General features: G+C 36.7%; 1 non-coding gene across 1 annotated transcript; it reads right to left on the reverse strand.

Annotated features, from left to right (window-relative positions):
- Positions 1–14,504: 14,504 nt before the first annotated feature.
- LOC132664917 (U6 spliceosomal RNA) lies at positions 14,505–14,610 on the reverse strand. The gene has a single exon (XR_009603908.3). It is a non-coding gene; the product is annotated as a U6 spliceosomal RNA (small nuclear RNA).
- Positions 14,611–16,153: the final 1,543 nt, after the last annotated feature.

Here is a 16,153-nt window from a genome sequence, read left to right on the forward strand (position 1 = left end):
AGACTTACAGAGTTCTTGATCCACCAGCATGGGATCCCACATAACATGGCATTGGACCAGAGAGCCTACTTTACAAAAGAGCAGGTGCAAAAGTGGGCTCATGACCATGAGATTCACTCATTATATCACATATGACACAACCTAGAAATTGTCAGCATTTTAAAGGTTTGGAATGGTTTGCTCAAAGCACAGCTAGAACACCAGCTCGGAGGTATACTATGTGGGCATGGGGCAGCACCCTCCAGGATGCCAACATACACATTGCTATATGTATAAGAAGAATTAAGAAAAGATTTTAATTGAATGCATAACCCTAGTCCAAATTCCTTTCCTTTTCTTGGTTTTGGGTAAAGTTGGAGATTAACTTAATAGTATACCTTATAGGAAAACAAGGAGATTTGCCAAAAATAACTACAAGTGGAACAGGCACAGTCTATAAATCCGCCCATTCATTGGGAATCTATTTTCTATTTTGATTTGCTTTATAAAAAGAAAGGTTGGACAAGAACCTAGCCCTGGACCATACAACTATGGACTACATAATTATTTAGTCAATCTACTGCTCTTGCAGGTTCAATGGTACCTCACAGAATTTGAAATTTGTCTACGGATTCCTGGTTTCCTTAAAGTCTCTGTTGCTTCCCTGGCATTTGGAGGGTTTTCAGATGACATATTATTGACTCATGCTAATGGTCTAAATATGCCTACTGTGAAATTTACTAGCTGGATCAAAAACAATAAAGGTGTTTTGTGTTAAGACTTAAAGTTTTGTTTGGAAATAATACATCTTTTCTTTTGGAAATAATAAAACTTTTCTTTTACTACTTGTTAAGACTGAGTTCAAAATACATTTTTTTTTTTTGCCAAATTCTCTCTAAATAAAGGTAAGCCCTTCATTCACTAATTTTATGACTTCTGATTAAACTGAACTTTCTGTCAAAAATTTCCTCTCTGTAAAATGCATTTTGTACCCAGTTTTCACATTGGGAAAATCACTTACCGCATATAACCAGTCTTTAAAATGCTTCTGTGTCACTTTAAGTTGAAATCCCAGTTTTACCATGGGAAGAGACTTGCTTTCCAAAACTATACTATCCCTACAGGATTATACTATATTTTATGCTTTTCTGATACGTACAAAGTGTTCCCATACACTAGCAGCTGCCTGTGTATGGTAGAATTAATGGATTAGTGCAATTATCCAGAACATTTACAGTAAATATTGGGAAAAAGCTTACACATTTTGGCTTTGATGCCTATGGTGATTTCCGAGACTGACAAAACTCAGAAGAAGGTTGCACAATTTTTCATAGTACAGAGGCAAAAATCCTAATATTAAAGATTGAGGTGTTTAAAGACAGGTATAATTGAGGTTTTAATTGGCAGAAAACTAGAATGTACCCAGGTCTGGGTGCAGTCTCCTTCAGATCCTCAGCTAGTCTCCCTGACTTCTTCATTCTTTTTCTGCAGGCCCTGAAGAATCACCGTTTTTTTTTTCTCTCTGTGCTTGGCACTACCCTATCTACTTCTCGGAATTCTGTTCCCTCAAATCTTGACTGATGGTTTCTCTAGTTCCCTTTTCTTATTTTTGCCAAATAGATACACATTAATCTTCCAATTCTCAGTGTGACACTGATAATTAGCTATGTGGTCTTACAGGAGATACTTAACCTTTTGGAAGGTTAATAAAGTTAATTAAGTAAAGAGAATGACTACTCCATAATGTTTCTGTGAATATTAAATGGTATGCCTTGCATAGCAGTTTTAATAGGTATGTGGTAAGCAGTTCTTTCCAACTTTTCTGTCTCATTTTGTCCTATACAGAATTTGAAACATTCAAGGCTACAAAAATGGTCAATATTTTATATTGGTATGATAATTGATAGTTTATAAAATATTTCCTTATGTCTCATTTGTTGTTCTCACACTGATTTGAGATAGGTAAGGTAATAGTTATTACTACTTTCAGGTAAGGAACTTGAAGCCCAGGGAGATTAAGTGTCCAGATTCATAATGCTTTTAACCGCAGAGCAGAAATGAAAGGGAGGTATGATACTTATTTCCTGGGTTATGGTGTTTAGTCGGGACAGCTCTACCTGGACTGTAGTAATGCAAACCAAATTATAAATCCTGGAAACAACGTTTCCAAATACTGGTGGATTAAGGCCAGGGAAAATAACCTGAAAAGAGATTGCACTCTATATGGGGAGACAAATTCAAGGCAACCAAAGCAGGTAAAGAAACCACAGATGGAAGAATTCCTCAGGAAAAGCCTAGGTTCCATGCGGACATATAGGGTGTCTTCAGAAATGTACAATGTTGAATTAAAGACCATTAAAATGTTTCTCCTGGAATTAGTCACTTTTTTTTCTATCAAATTACTTAAATTTCATTATATGTGTAGTTACTGCCTAAATCTCTTTTTCTGATTAACATCAAAGTCAACTAAAAATACATTTAATGCATATGCATAAAAGGAAAACCCTATGGGACTTTTATGAATGACACACCTAGGAATGTATTCTCTGCCATTCATTTGACAGATCATTCTCATATACATGGAACGTGCCAGTCCCTCTGCTTGGTACAGGGCTATAATCAGCAAACATTGCCATTATTTAAATTAAATTATTAAATTATTTTTTAAGAATTAAAAACATATGTATATGGAATCAATGGGATCAATTGCTGGTCACTGGGATAGACAAAGACCCAGGGAGATTTAATTGAAGTATCTTGCAGCCTGCAATTTTCTCTGCTTTTGTTCTATTCCAAACAAACCTGGTTGAGTAGGGGCAGCATAGAGGCAGTCAAGAAAATAGTATTCCTGTGTGCATACAACATTATTGGAATCTTTGAGCAAAACAGATTTTTAGGTCTGGATGAACACATTATTTGAGGTACACCTCGACAGATGGAAAGGGAGGAATTTTATTATTTTTATTTAAAATTTTTTTTTAACATTTATTTTTGAGACAGAGAGAGACAGAGCATGAACGGGGGAGGGTCAGAGAGAGGGAGACACAGAATCTGAAACAGGCTCCAGGCTCTGAGCTGTCAGCACAGAGCTCAACGCGGGGCTCGAACCCACGGACCATGAGATCATGACCTGAGCCGAAGTCGGCCGCTTAACCAACTGAGCCACCCAGGCGCACTGGAAAGGGAGGAATTTTAGAGTTTTAGGTAAATAGAGCCAGATTTTATCAAACTTAAGAGTCTTGGTAAGAGTCTGGATGGAAAATAAGAAATATGTACATGGGTTTATTTCCTATAGGCCGCATCATGTTAGAATTAGAAGGGACTTTGGCATACATTTAGTCTGACTCTATTGATAGGAGAACAGAAAAGTCCAGAAGCTATAATGGGTTGTTCAAGGTCACTTTGGTGGTTGCTAGTGGATCAAGGAGCCAACTCTACAAGCCCTGATAACACCTCAAAATTTCTTTCCATTTCTGGGCTTCTTTGGAGGGTAATTCAGATCAGTACAGACCTTCAAATACATGTCTTTCTTTTCCTTTGAATTCAGCAACTGTAAATTAGCCTTTTTGAATCAGTAATACAGAGGTTTATATAATAGTTCTTAATAAGCCAGTCATGATAAGACATTCATCTGGAGGAGACAGGCAGAAACAAAAGACCTGATTGATAATGGATAAATGGCAAAGAAGATTAAATAACATTGTGCATAGCATATATAAACTACAAAATTTGTAATACTGACATTGATTCATATCAAAGAACACAAATTATGTTCAGTACATTGTGTTAAATAAGTTGGTAAAGTATAATAATGATGACTTTCAAACAAATATTGGCTCTTAAAGTTATAGACCTTAGATTTTTGGAGACTACATTTATGTTGAGAATGCTAGATAACTTAACTATTTAGATTGGAAATAAGTGGCAATATACATTTAAAAGGAAAATGCGTAACGCCTGGGTGGCTCAGTTGGTTGGGCGTTCGACTTTGGCTCAGGTCATGGTCTCGCGGTTTGTGAGTTCGAGCCCCACACCGGGCTCTGTGCTGACAGCTCAGAGCCTGAAGCCTGTTTTGGATTGTGTGTCTCTCCCTCTCTCTTCCCCTCCCATGCTCATGCTCTCTCTCTGTCTCTCAATAATAATAAATGTTAAAATAAGTTTTTTTAAAGGAAAATGCAATTACTTTGTATGCACCTAATGATTTAAGTACAAATTTGGGGCTTTCTTGCATGTTAAATGAGATAAAACATTTAAAGGTGTTGGGAAACAGTCAACATGGATAAAACGGCAATGAGTTACATTGTGTGTTTAATGTATGTCCAATTTTTATTTCAGAAAATAGGTTATCTTTAATCAGTTGCAGTTCAATTTTATTCAATATACTCCTATTTAGAAGAGAGATGGCAAATATTTTGGTTACCTCTGCCATTTTCAAGTGATTGGTAACAACTTATTTTGCATGCTACATTATGGAAGATTTTGAGGCTCTATCTGGATTTGGTGAGGGAACAGTATTGTGAGTGATTAGCCATGTGTGTAAAAAAGCATGGAAAAGGGAGAATATTTGTGCCATTTTATGTTTGATCTCTGGCTTAGTTCAGCCATAAACCATGTCCTTTCCCTCTAATTCCAATTTTCCTGTTACTACAGTTAACCAGTTCTGTGCACCTGAAATCTAGCGAACTTGAGTATTACTCTGTACTGTAGTGGGAAGAATACGTACATTGGATTTGCATCTCAGCTTCCCTAAGGACTAGGATTAGTTTAAGCAAGTTATTTAACTTCCTCAAACCTCAGTTTAATCATCTATAAAACAGGCAAAATACCAACTTTCTATGGATTTTTGAGAAGTAAATTGTAAGTTATAAGTAAAAATGTAGTACTTTATTTGTTTGTTAATTGACTTCCCCAGCCAGTGTCTGTGTGTGCTTAAGGAATTTAATGACATTTTGATATTAACTTTTTAAAAGATTTTTAATGTTTACTTATTTTTGAGAGAGAGAGAAAGTTTGAGCAGGGGAAGAGCAGAGAGAGAGGGAGAGAGACAGAGAGGGAAACACAGAATCTGAAGCAGGCTCCAGGCTCTGAGCTGTCAGCACAGAGCCCTACCTGGGGCTGGAACCCACAAACTGTGAGATCATGACCTGACCAAAGTCGGATACTTCACACATTCTAAAGAATATACACATGAGATTTAAATATTGGCTCAACCCTTCACCTGCAATAATGTAGACAACTGAGGTCTATTTAATTAGTATAAGACACTTATGTGACTTTGCAAAATTGATGTGTGAAGAAAATTTATATATTCACTCATATTATGAAAACATCTTGGGAGAAAAAACTATTGAAACAGTTTAAATCAGTTAAAAGAAAACTAAGCAAACACTATATAGGCACATAAAATTATAGATGTATTTTAGCAATTCTATTTACTATGAATTTAAGCCAAGCCTATGCAGAGCTGATTGGTGTCTCACATAGATCTTTCTCTACTGCTGACCACAAACATCTGTTTTATTTTCAGAACTGCAGCCTGTCCTAGCTTGCCCTCTACTGGTTTATTTTTGGTGCACCAACACTTAGGTCCTAAAAAGAGACCTAATAAAAGGAGGGCCACTTACTTTTAGAGTAAAAGTAGGCATAATCAGAAGGAAAGCAAGCAAATACACACAGGTTATATTTCAGATACCTATCTTCTAGTATATTATCTTATACACATAACTTGCCCTGTGAATTTATTGTTCTAGCATTCTACACCACTTCTAAAGGCTTACAGCCAGGATAGCTTCTTTTTGTTCTTATACTTAACACATACACATGCATGGAGTTCACAGCATGTTTAGGTATAGCTCAAGAAAAGGAAGACAGACAAGATCTATACCTTCATTAAGAATCTGGTTTATATTCTTCTTGTAAAGCCAAACAATAAATTAGTTCAATAAACAAATGAATTCAATTTCAAACAGAGACAAGAATTCTGCAGAAAAGAAAACTGAAGTGAGACAGCTCCTATGTGAGTAGGCGACATGAGTATTGGTGACAGGTTCATCAACGAAGATATCTCAGAAGAGACGAATTGAGAAGAGGCTGACATTAAGTGGGGAAGAGGTAGGCAGGGGTCACATTACTATAGGACCTGCAGATCATTTAAAGGTTTTTTTTTTTTTTAGTGCATTGGGAAGCCATTTGTAGTTTTAAATAGGGGAGTGATGACATTCAATTTATGTTTTTAAAATGTGACTCTGTATTGACCAGGAATGGGGAAAGATGGCAGAGTAGGAGAGAATCCTGAACTTACCTCCTCCTAGGGACACACTGAGGCAACTACTGCATGTAATGCAACTCACACTGAAAACGACCTGGAGACTGGAAGAACAGACATTCCACAGCTAAAGATATAAAGCAAAGGCCACATTAAGAAGTGTAAGAGGGACAGAGATGTGGTCAGGAAATCTCCAATGTGAGGACTTACAAGCAAAGGAATATCAGAAGTGTGGAAGAGTGAGTGCATCAAGCCTCACACTGGGTACCCTTAGCCCTGGGGACCTGCACAAGGAAGAGGAGCCCCTGTAACACCCAGCTTTGAGATTAGTGAGGCTGATCTCTGAAAGATCCAGAGGGCTAGAGAAAATAGTCTCTGCTATTAAAGGGTCAGCACACTACATCACTTTGCAAGACCTAGCACAGAAGCAGCAATTTGAAAAGCATCTTGGTTATACATATACTTTTGGGACATGTGATGAAGGGTCAGGAATCTGTAGGAGTTCCTCTGGGAATGGAAGTGCCAGTGAGTGCCATTTATTTTGCCCTCCTTCAGCCTAACTGGCCAGATGCTTGTTGGAGCCAGTTCTGACCCTCTTTGTCTACCTTACTAGCACTGTTTGCCTTGCTCTGGCATTCCGCTGTGGACCTACCACACTCATCATGTCCACCACACCAGACACCCCTCCAAGGTGGCTTCTTCCCTGCTACATCTTGCAGGCAGCCCCAATCAGGACCCAATGTCGACCCCCCAGATTGACTCTTACTTCAGGGAGGAAAGAAGTTAGCCCCACCAATAGGCATGCTGGCAGTACATGCAGCTGGGACACTCAGCCAGCCACACCAGGGGCCAGGCTTGCCCGTCACTGCACCCACAGTAGTTTCAGCTAATTATTGCTGATAGTGCATTGAAAGCCAGCCCAACCCACCAGCATGCCCACAGCAATCATGGTCCAGCCACAAAAGGATGGTGCATGCAGTCCACACAGAGGATACCCTTAGAGCATCTGGTATGGTGACTAGGAATATTGCACTACTGGGCCCCAGAGGACACCTTCTACGATGGGCCACTGCCTTCAAGACCAGAAGATATAGCTCACCTACCTAATATGTGTATAACAAACAGAGTCAGCAAAATGAGAAAACAGAAGAATATGATCCAAATGAAAGAATAAGACTAAAGTTCAGAAAAATATAATGGAGATAAGCAATTTACATAAAATTGTTATAAAGACGCTCATTGGATTTGAGAGAAAAATGGATGAACACAGTGAGAATTTTAACAAAGAGACAGAAAATATAAAAGAGAACCAGTCAGAGAAGAAGAATATAATAACTGAAATGAAAAAATTCAGTAGAGGAATCAATAGCAGATTACCGGATACAGAAGAACCAGTCAGCGATCTTCAACACAGGATAGTGGAAAGCGACCAAGCTGAACAGCAAAAACAAGAAGAAAAAAAGGTAGAGAGATCTTTAGGACAACACCAAGTGCACTAATATTTGTCTTATAGGGGTCCCAGAAGGATAAAAGAGACAGATAAAGGAACACAAAACTTACTAAAGAAATAATAGCCGAAAACCCCCTAACCTAGGGAAGAAAACAAAGTGTAGATCCAGAAAGTACAGAGAGCCCCAAACAAAAAGAACATAGTAGGTCTATAACAAGACACAGAATAAAAATTTAAAGATAAAAAGGGAGAATCTTAAAAACAGCAAGAGAAAAGCAAAGTTATGTAGAAGGGAAACCCCATAGGTTTATCAGATGATTGATTTTTCAGCAGAAACTTTACAGGCCAGAAAGGAGTGATATTTTCAAAGTGTTCAAAGAAAAACCTACAACCATGAATACTTTACACAGGAAAGCTATCACTTAGAAATGAAGAAAAGAGGGGCTCCTGGGTGGCTCAGTCAGTTGAGCGTCCAACTCTTAATTTTGGTTCAGATCCTGATCTCACTATTCATGAGTTTGAGCCCCATGTCAGGCTCTGCATTGACAGTATGGAGCCTGCACTCTCTCCCATTCTCTCTGCCCCATCCCCGCTCTCTCTCTTGCTCTCTATTTCTTAAGATAAACTAAAAAAAAAAAAAGAAATTAAGGAGAGATAAAAAGTTTCCCAGACCAACAAAAATTAAAGGAGTTCATTACCACTAAACTGGCCTTATAGAAAATGTTAAAGGGCTTCTTTAAGTATATAAGAAAAGTGTATAAATAGAAAAAAAAAAAGGAAAACATTCCACTGTTAAAAGCAAATATACTCTAAAGGTAGATTAGTCACTTATAAAGCTAATATGAAGGTTAAAAGGCAGAAGCAGGGAGGTGAGGGGAAGTGGTGGCAAAGTAGGACCACCCTAGGCTCCCCCTGTCCAATGATTACAACCAGATAAATGTCAAATCATCCTAAATACCCCAGAAATTGATTGGAAGATTGGAAGAAAAACTCTACAACTAAAGGTAGAGAAGAGGCCACGGTGAGGAAGGGAGGAAGTGTGGAGGTGTGGCTTAGGAGAGAAATGGGTTGTGACTGCTGTAGTGGGGAGGAAGCTACAGTCACAAAGAAGGCCAAGAGGCAGACTAGCATACAGGGAAGTGCCTGGAGAAAACAAATTCCCATAGCAATTGGCTTGGAAAGAGAGACAGCCCAAAATTTCATGAGTTCTTGCAACCAGTAGGGCTTAAAGCCTGGAGTTTTAAAGGTCAGCATGATTGGCTTGGGGAAAGCTCAGAGGACATTGGGGCTGCTCTTGGAGAAAAGGCAGGGCAAACAGCCCACAGACATACAGTGTGGAAACAGCAAATTCAACGGTGCCTGGGGCACGCAGTAGGCAGATTAGTTGCTCATCTCAAGCATGTCCCAGGGAGGCAATGTTCATGGAGAGATGCCACTGGGAACAAAGGAACTGGAGGTACAATTTCCCTGTCCTGGCCATCAACATATGAACAGGGCCACCTGGGGGAACCAGCACAGCACCAAAACTCTCTACCCGACTTGCTTACACCAAGCCCTGTCCCTCTGTGCTCTGTTGGAAATGCCCTTCCCAGTCACGCTTGCCTTGGTCCCAGCGTGGTGGACTCCCTCCCCAATAAGACCAGAAGACCCATGCCAACACTCTCTCAACCCAGGAGTTTTGCAAGGCTCTGGTTCTGGTGGTGGCAGAAAGGAGGTCTTATTCACAAGCAGACCAGGGCACACCTAGTTAAAACATGCCACATTCAGACCAGGGACCAAACACTACCCACAAGGTCAAAGAGAGCCTCTGCAGATTACTGGCCTAAAGGATAAAGCACGTAGAACACAACAGCAGAGCACGTGCAGCACACATTGGAGACACTCCTGGAAGCACCAGGCCCTGGGCCCAGCTACTGCAACTGTCCAGGCTGGAGATGATAACCCCACAGCTACCATCATCCTCAGTAGGGAATACCTAAGAGCTAAGGTGAGGAACAAGACAAGGATGTCCACTGTCACCACTTACATTCAACATAGTACTAAGAGTCCTACCCACAGCAGTCAGACAACAAAAGAAAAGGCATCCAAATAGGTAAGAAAGAGGTAAAACTTTCGTTATTTGCAGATGACATGATACTATATATAGAAAACCCAGAAGTCTCCACCAGAAAACTGCTAGAACTGATAAACAAAATTGGTAAAGTCACAGGATAAAAAGTCAATTTACAGGTCTATTGTATTTCTATAGACCAATAATGAAAGAGCAGAAAAAAATTAAAAAACAATTTCACCTACCCAAAGAGGTGAAAGATCTCTACTCTGAAAATCATAAATAAAACCTTGCTATTTGTGACAATATGCATGGTTCTAGAGGATATTATGCTAAGTGAAATAAGTCAGAAAAACAATATATTATCTTATTTACATGGGCAATTTAAAAAACAAAACAACAAACAAACAAAAAAACACCACAGAAACAGACTCATAAATGCAGAGAACAAACTAGTGGTTGACAGAGGGAATGGGGGTAGAGGGATGGACAAAACAGGTGAAAGGGTTTAAGAGGTACAAACTTCCAGTTATAAGGTAAGTCAGTCATAGGGATGAAAAGTACAGTAGAGGGACAATAACATTGTACGGTGACACATGGTAACTACACTTACTGCGGTTAGCATTTCATGATGTATATAACTGTGCATCACCACGTTGTGCACCTGAAACTAATAGATCAACTACCTTTCTTAAAAATAGAAGTAAAAAATTTTTTAATAAAATAGTAAAAAAAACTTAAATGTGACTCTGGCTGTTTTTTGGAAAACATTTTGGGGGAACAAGAGTAGAAGCAGAGAGCCTAGCTATTGCAACCGTCCAGGCTGAAGATGATAACGTGTCTAACTTGGGCTGGTTGTGGTGGCATTAGTGAGAAAGACCATTATTCAGGATAGTTTTATTTCCCCCATTGGCAGTGTGGGTAAACCCACAAAACGCCTTTAGAATCATGGTTTAAAATGCATAGCATACAATGCAAACAAGCACAAAGAAAACATGGTAGTAAAATGTAATTATAAAAACAGTAAAAAAAAATTTGTGAAACAATACCTGTGTAGCTTCAGTCATACACTACTTAAGAAGAATTAGTAGCGGGTCTGATAACCACTGTAATTGCAAAGTAGTGATAAATACTATTGCAAATAGCTAAAATAATAGTAATATATGAAAATATCTGTAATTCGTATTGGTGATGAAGTCATGGACACTGTTACTATGTTGAGTCATTCATAAAGCAAATATTAAATTTCAGTTAGAAACTACTGAACATAGATGCAATTTTTTGCTCTTTCAAGCTTATCAACCTCCTGCTTTACTGGTAGAGGTGATGAGACTTGTTTGTAAATTGACTTTGGGTAATCAAGAGGTAAAGAAAAGAGATCTAGCAATAGGTGATGGCATAGTTGAGATGTATGAACTGTGCTGATTTGATTAATGAAAGGGACTGCAGCGGGGCTCAGAGCAGAGGCTTTCATTTGTCTAGTTATGTGAGTCTGTAGGAATTTCAGTTCTTGAACTCAACAAGGTAAATAAGCACATGTAAAAGAAAGCTATTTTAAAATGTGCTTCAGCCACACCATAATAGGTCCTCTTGGATGGAAAAGGCTAATTTTTGCGTAAAGTTTAACTCTTCAGGACTATTATCTCAATTGGAAAAGCATAAAATAACATTGCATAGTTTGCTAAGGAGATTTTTTTAACAGTTGTTTTTAAAAGGCTGCCGAGAAACTGAAAAACAAGAAGCCATCAAGAAAAATAAAGAACAGTGACAAAAACAAATTGATAAGGTTTTGGTTATTCCTTTCTTAAAACTTTAATTGAAGTATAGTTGACATATAATACGAAATTAGTTTCAGATATACAGCATAGTGATTCAACAATTATAGACATTATGCAACGGTCACCATAAAGTATATTACAATATTATTGACTATATTCCCTGTGCCATGCTTTTCATCCCTGTGACTTATTTTGTACCTGGAAATTTGTACCTTTTACTAACTTTCACCCATCCTAGCTGCCCATTCCCCTCTGGCAACACCAGTTTGTTCTTTTTGAGTCTATCTTCCTGTTGTTGTTGTTTGTTCATTTTTCAAATTCCATGTATAAATTAAATCATGTGATATTTGTCTTTAGCTGGCTTATAATTCCACTTGTGGGTATTCGTCAAAGAAAATATATTCATTTAAAAATATACATGCATATCTATTTATTGCAGTATTATTTATAATAGTTAAGATACGGAAGGAGCTTAAGTGACCAATAGATGAATGGATAAAGAAGATGTGGTATACATATATATAGTAAAATATTACTGAGCCATGAAAAGAATAAAGTCTTGCCATTTATTACAAGATGGATGGAACTATGAACTAGGTACTATGCTAAGTGAAATAAGTCAGAGAAAGACAAATACCATATGATTTGGTTAGAGGAGAGAGAAGATATAGTACAGGTCATGATTATAGTAATTAAAATGAAAGGTGTCATTATGGCAGTTCAGGGAATACTGTCCAGCCAGTGCTTTCAGGTATGGGCTGCCTCATGTCAATACATAGCAAGGATACAATAAATGAAACGTAATTTCCTTTAAAAACTTCTTTAGCTGGTTCAGTTGCTTCAAATTACTTCTTTCCTCAAGATAAACTAAAGAATGCCACTAGAAAATAGATATGCTCCCTTGTTCAATATGACTAGGAAGTTTAAATTATTAGAATACTAAAGGACAGAGTATGTTTTCCTGGAAAAATGAACAACTGTTTCCATAACACTGGAGATGGTTCTTACTTTTGGAAATTACGCTTGCAGTGTTAATGACTCTGGAAAAAGATGTAAGCTAAATCTTTGCTTTCTAAAGTAACTGTGGATTAGAATTTCACATAGGTTGAAGGTTTCAGGGTTAATACAGTTAGAAGATAATATTAAAATTTGCCACACAAAAAAATTCATTGCCGCCTTTTTGGTTGGATGAAAATTTATTGCACTAGGAATGACATATGTTCGGCCAAAAGGACTATACTATTATTGTTTTCAGAGCCCAGCGGATTCACAATGTGTAAAGTTAGGAGTACGATGAAGTATCTATCTGGTAAGTGGTTATGAGAGGCAAGGCTATTGTTTAAATTTCTACTTTGATATTCAGACATTGCATCCTATTTCACAGAGACATTGTAAAGTATCGTAAAAAGAACAAGAAAGGTCATTTTCTTTCCTTTAGCAATTTAAAGATTTCATAGGTTTTTTTTTCCTTTTTTTCCTTATACAGTTTTATACTCTAGCCAATTTGTGGATACATATAACTACATGTTTGTTGTGTTTTTTATATCTAACGAGAACACTGTCAAAAAGTTTGTTATTCAATGAACTTTACCTTTCTAATGAGATGTTTTCCTTCTATTCTTCAAATATATTGCTTATAAGCACAAAGCAAAAGACCAACTCACGAAACAAAGTACTTACAAATGATGGATACTGAAAATGTTTGGAGAATCAAAACATAAATATGAGTGTTGTATATATGGGAATACGAACCCTTCCAAGTCTAAGTTTGTTGCTACTTCTCAGAAGCCCAGGGTCCTATAGCTGTTCAATCTCTTTTTCACTCTTCTAAAATTTAATCAGTATGTATCTTATTTCCTTAAAGTGTCATAGCATAGTAGTTAAGAATGTAGGTCAGTTAGGTACTATATGCACATACACACACTATAGTATATGTACTATATATATACACACACACATATATATATACACACACACATGAATCACAGGGATTAAGTGCTGGATACTTGGCAAATACTCAACAAATGTAGATTATATTAAGCTTTTGGTCTTAACTAGATAGCAGGTAATTGTGGGAAGGATTCTTTATGCTAACATGAGAGAAAATTTACTACTCCTAAAGGAAGTCCTGAGTTTGGTTTCTTCCCAACAGATAATAATTATAAGCGGTTATAGCATATTATGATCAAATATTATATTACATATATTCTCTCATTTGATCTTATTTAAACCATATGGATTACCTTGGTATTGCAGATAAAATCGCAGGTTGAGAAGAAGCATTTCAATACCTGGTTATTTATCTAATTTTTTCCTTAGTATCAGAAGTAGTAAAGGAAGTTTCAAAGAAGAATGGACCTCACAGAATAGTTACAGGTGAAAAAAAAAAAGATTGCATACCATATGAAGGACAACTTGTGAGCCAAATGAAATTCACAGAAGATGGCCTCATAAGAGATAAGGCACATATCAAGAATAAATTAAATGATGTAAACTTTAAGAATGGGGCAATGAATGCTGAATATGAAACAAATGTGAAAATAATTGAGAACAGATGGGTTACTTTGCTGGAATACCTTTGTCAGGAAACTGTGCCTCATGCAGAAATCCAATGGCTGCTAGAGATAGCTTAAACAATTCAATGTTACAATTTAGTTGATTAATATATTGGCAAATTCTAAGTGTAAAGGTAAATGTGAGAGTTAGAGGGACTGGTCTAAATATTTTGTTATTGTATAAAATACTTCACTTGGGCAGTAGAAATATTCATTCAATAATTGGTGAGCACCTCAAATATGTTAATATGCTGGCTCTAAAAAGCATATAATGAGACATGTACATAGGTAGAATTTAAGTATGTTGAGAAACTTTGTAAGGGAGGCAAAATTTTCTCCAATTGCCCAGATTTACAATTAGAAAGGTATAGGAAAAGAAGGTTCAGGAAGCAAAAATAATCAGAATACTTTATTTTTCTTTTTCCCCCCAAATATGAAATACTTCATGAATTTGCACGTCACCCTTGTGCTGGGCCATGCTAATCTTCTCTGTATCATTTCAATTTTAGTACATGTGCTGTCAATGTGAGCATAAGAATAGTTTATTATTATATAGCTGAGGGACAATGTGTACAAGGGAAGAAAGACTTATCACATTAGTTAAGGATAAAAGTGAATTTTTCAAAGTGGCAGTATGCGATACAAAGAAAAGACAATGGAGTGGAAAGTCACTCAAAGTGGTGGCGGGAGAAATGGAGAAGAGGAAAGAATTTTAGTGCAGGAGGAGAAAATACACATAATATTAGGTCAAGCTGTCTTTTACTTTATAAAAGGGCTATTAAGAGCTCCTAAAGGCATAAAGTCCAAGGAAATGGCTCTTTTCATTTTCCCTTCACAATGGGAACTCTGTACTGTATACGAATAGTTGAGTGAGAGTGTGAAACCCTAAATTCAGAAAATCAAATCTTTGCACTAGGGAATTTGCAGATTTAAGACAAAATTGGAAAGGAAAAATCAGAGGAAGTTTGGTGATAGAGATCAAGTAAAAAAAATGAGCCAGAAGAGGACTAGTTTATAAGGAACTTTGCCATCAAATGTAGATTGTTATGTCATGGTTATTGACCTTGATGTTTAGTGATGGTCCCTCCTTATATTGTATTCTTTGATTTTTCCAGGGATTTCCAAAGAGCAAAGGTAAGTTGTTCAAAGAGAAAATGTAGGTAATTGTATAAAATCAGATTAGGTACTATGAAATGTTTTGTGTGCCAGAAGAATTGATTTGGAGAACTTTCTCTTTTTCCTCAAAAAAGGTTCTTGGCATATATTTTCTGGTTTTCAAATAATAAAAAAGTGAAATATTTAAAACTAATAATTCATATAAAAGGAAGTCATTAAGAACAATTAAAATTTTTCATCCCACAGTGAAAATCTACCTTAATGCCAATTGCAGATCTTTTTTTTTTTTTATTCACCATAATGCTAGGGCTACTCAGAGGGTAGATATTTTTATTTAAGAAAAAAATTATAGGATAGAGCCTAAAATTTTCAAAATGTGACAAATGTCTTGAAAATATATGTAAGGTTGTAGCAAATAGCGTTAATGTAAAGCCTATCTGAACAGATAAAGTAACATTCACAAGGCATTTGTTTTTTTTTTCCTAGTTATTGATACTGAGAACATAAATCAGAGAGAATACATATGCTAGATGAATTGCTTACTTTATAGACTTTTGCAAAGCAGATGGAGAAATTACCTAAAGGTATGCTTTAAAATACAAAAGATTAAGTTCTAAAAGGAACAATTTGGTTGTGAATAAAATTCTAATCCATATTAAAATAAGGATAATTTATTTAGCTTCAGAAACAACTGAAGCGATTAAATGATTATCTGAGGAGATAAAATTCAAAACCAAGAAAAATAACCGCTAATAAAGTCAGACTCAGGACACGTGAATAATAGTTAACGGACCTGGAATTTACATTTAATGTATTCAAGACAATAAACCAAAATTTGGAAATTTTAGCAAAGGATTGAAAAGCATTTTAAAAAGCTAATAAAAACTCCAGAATGAAAAATATTAAGTAACTGAAGATCTCATAAAATGGATATCATAGCATATTAGAGATAGCTGAAAG

The sequence above is a fragment of the Panthera onca genome, chromosome F2 (assembly GCF_046562875.1).
Source record: "Panthera onca isolate mPanOnc1 chromosome F2, mPanOnc1 haplotype 2, whole genome shotgun sequence".
Lineage (NCBI taxonomy): Eukaryota > Metazoa > Chordata > Mammalia > Carnivora > Felidae > Panthera > Panthera onca.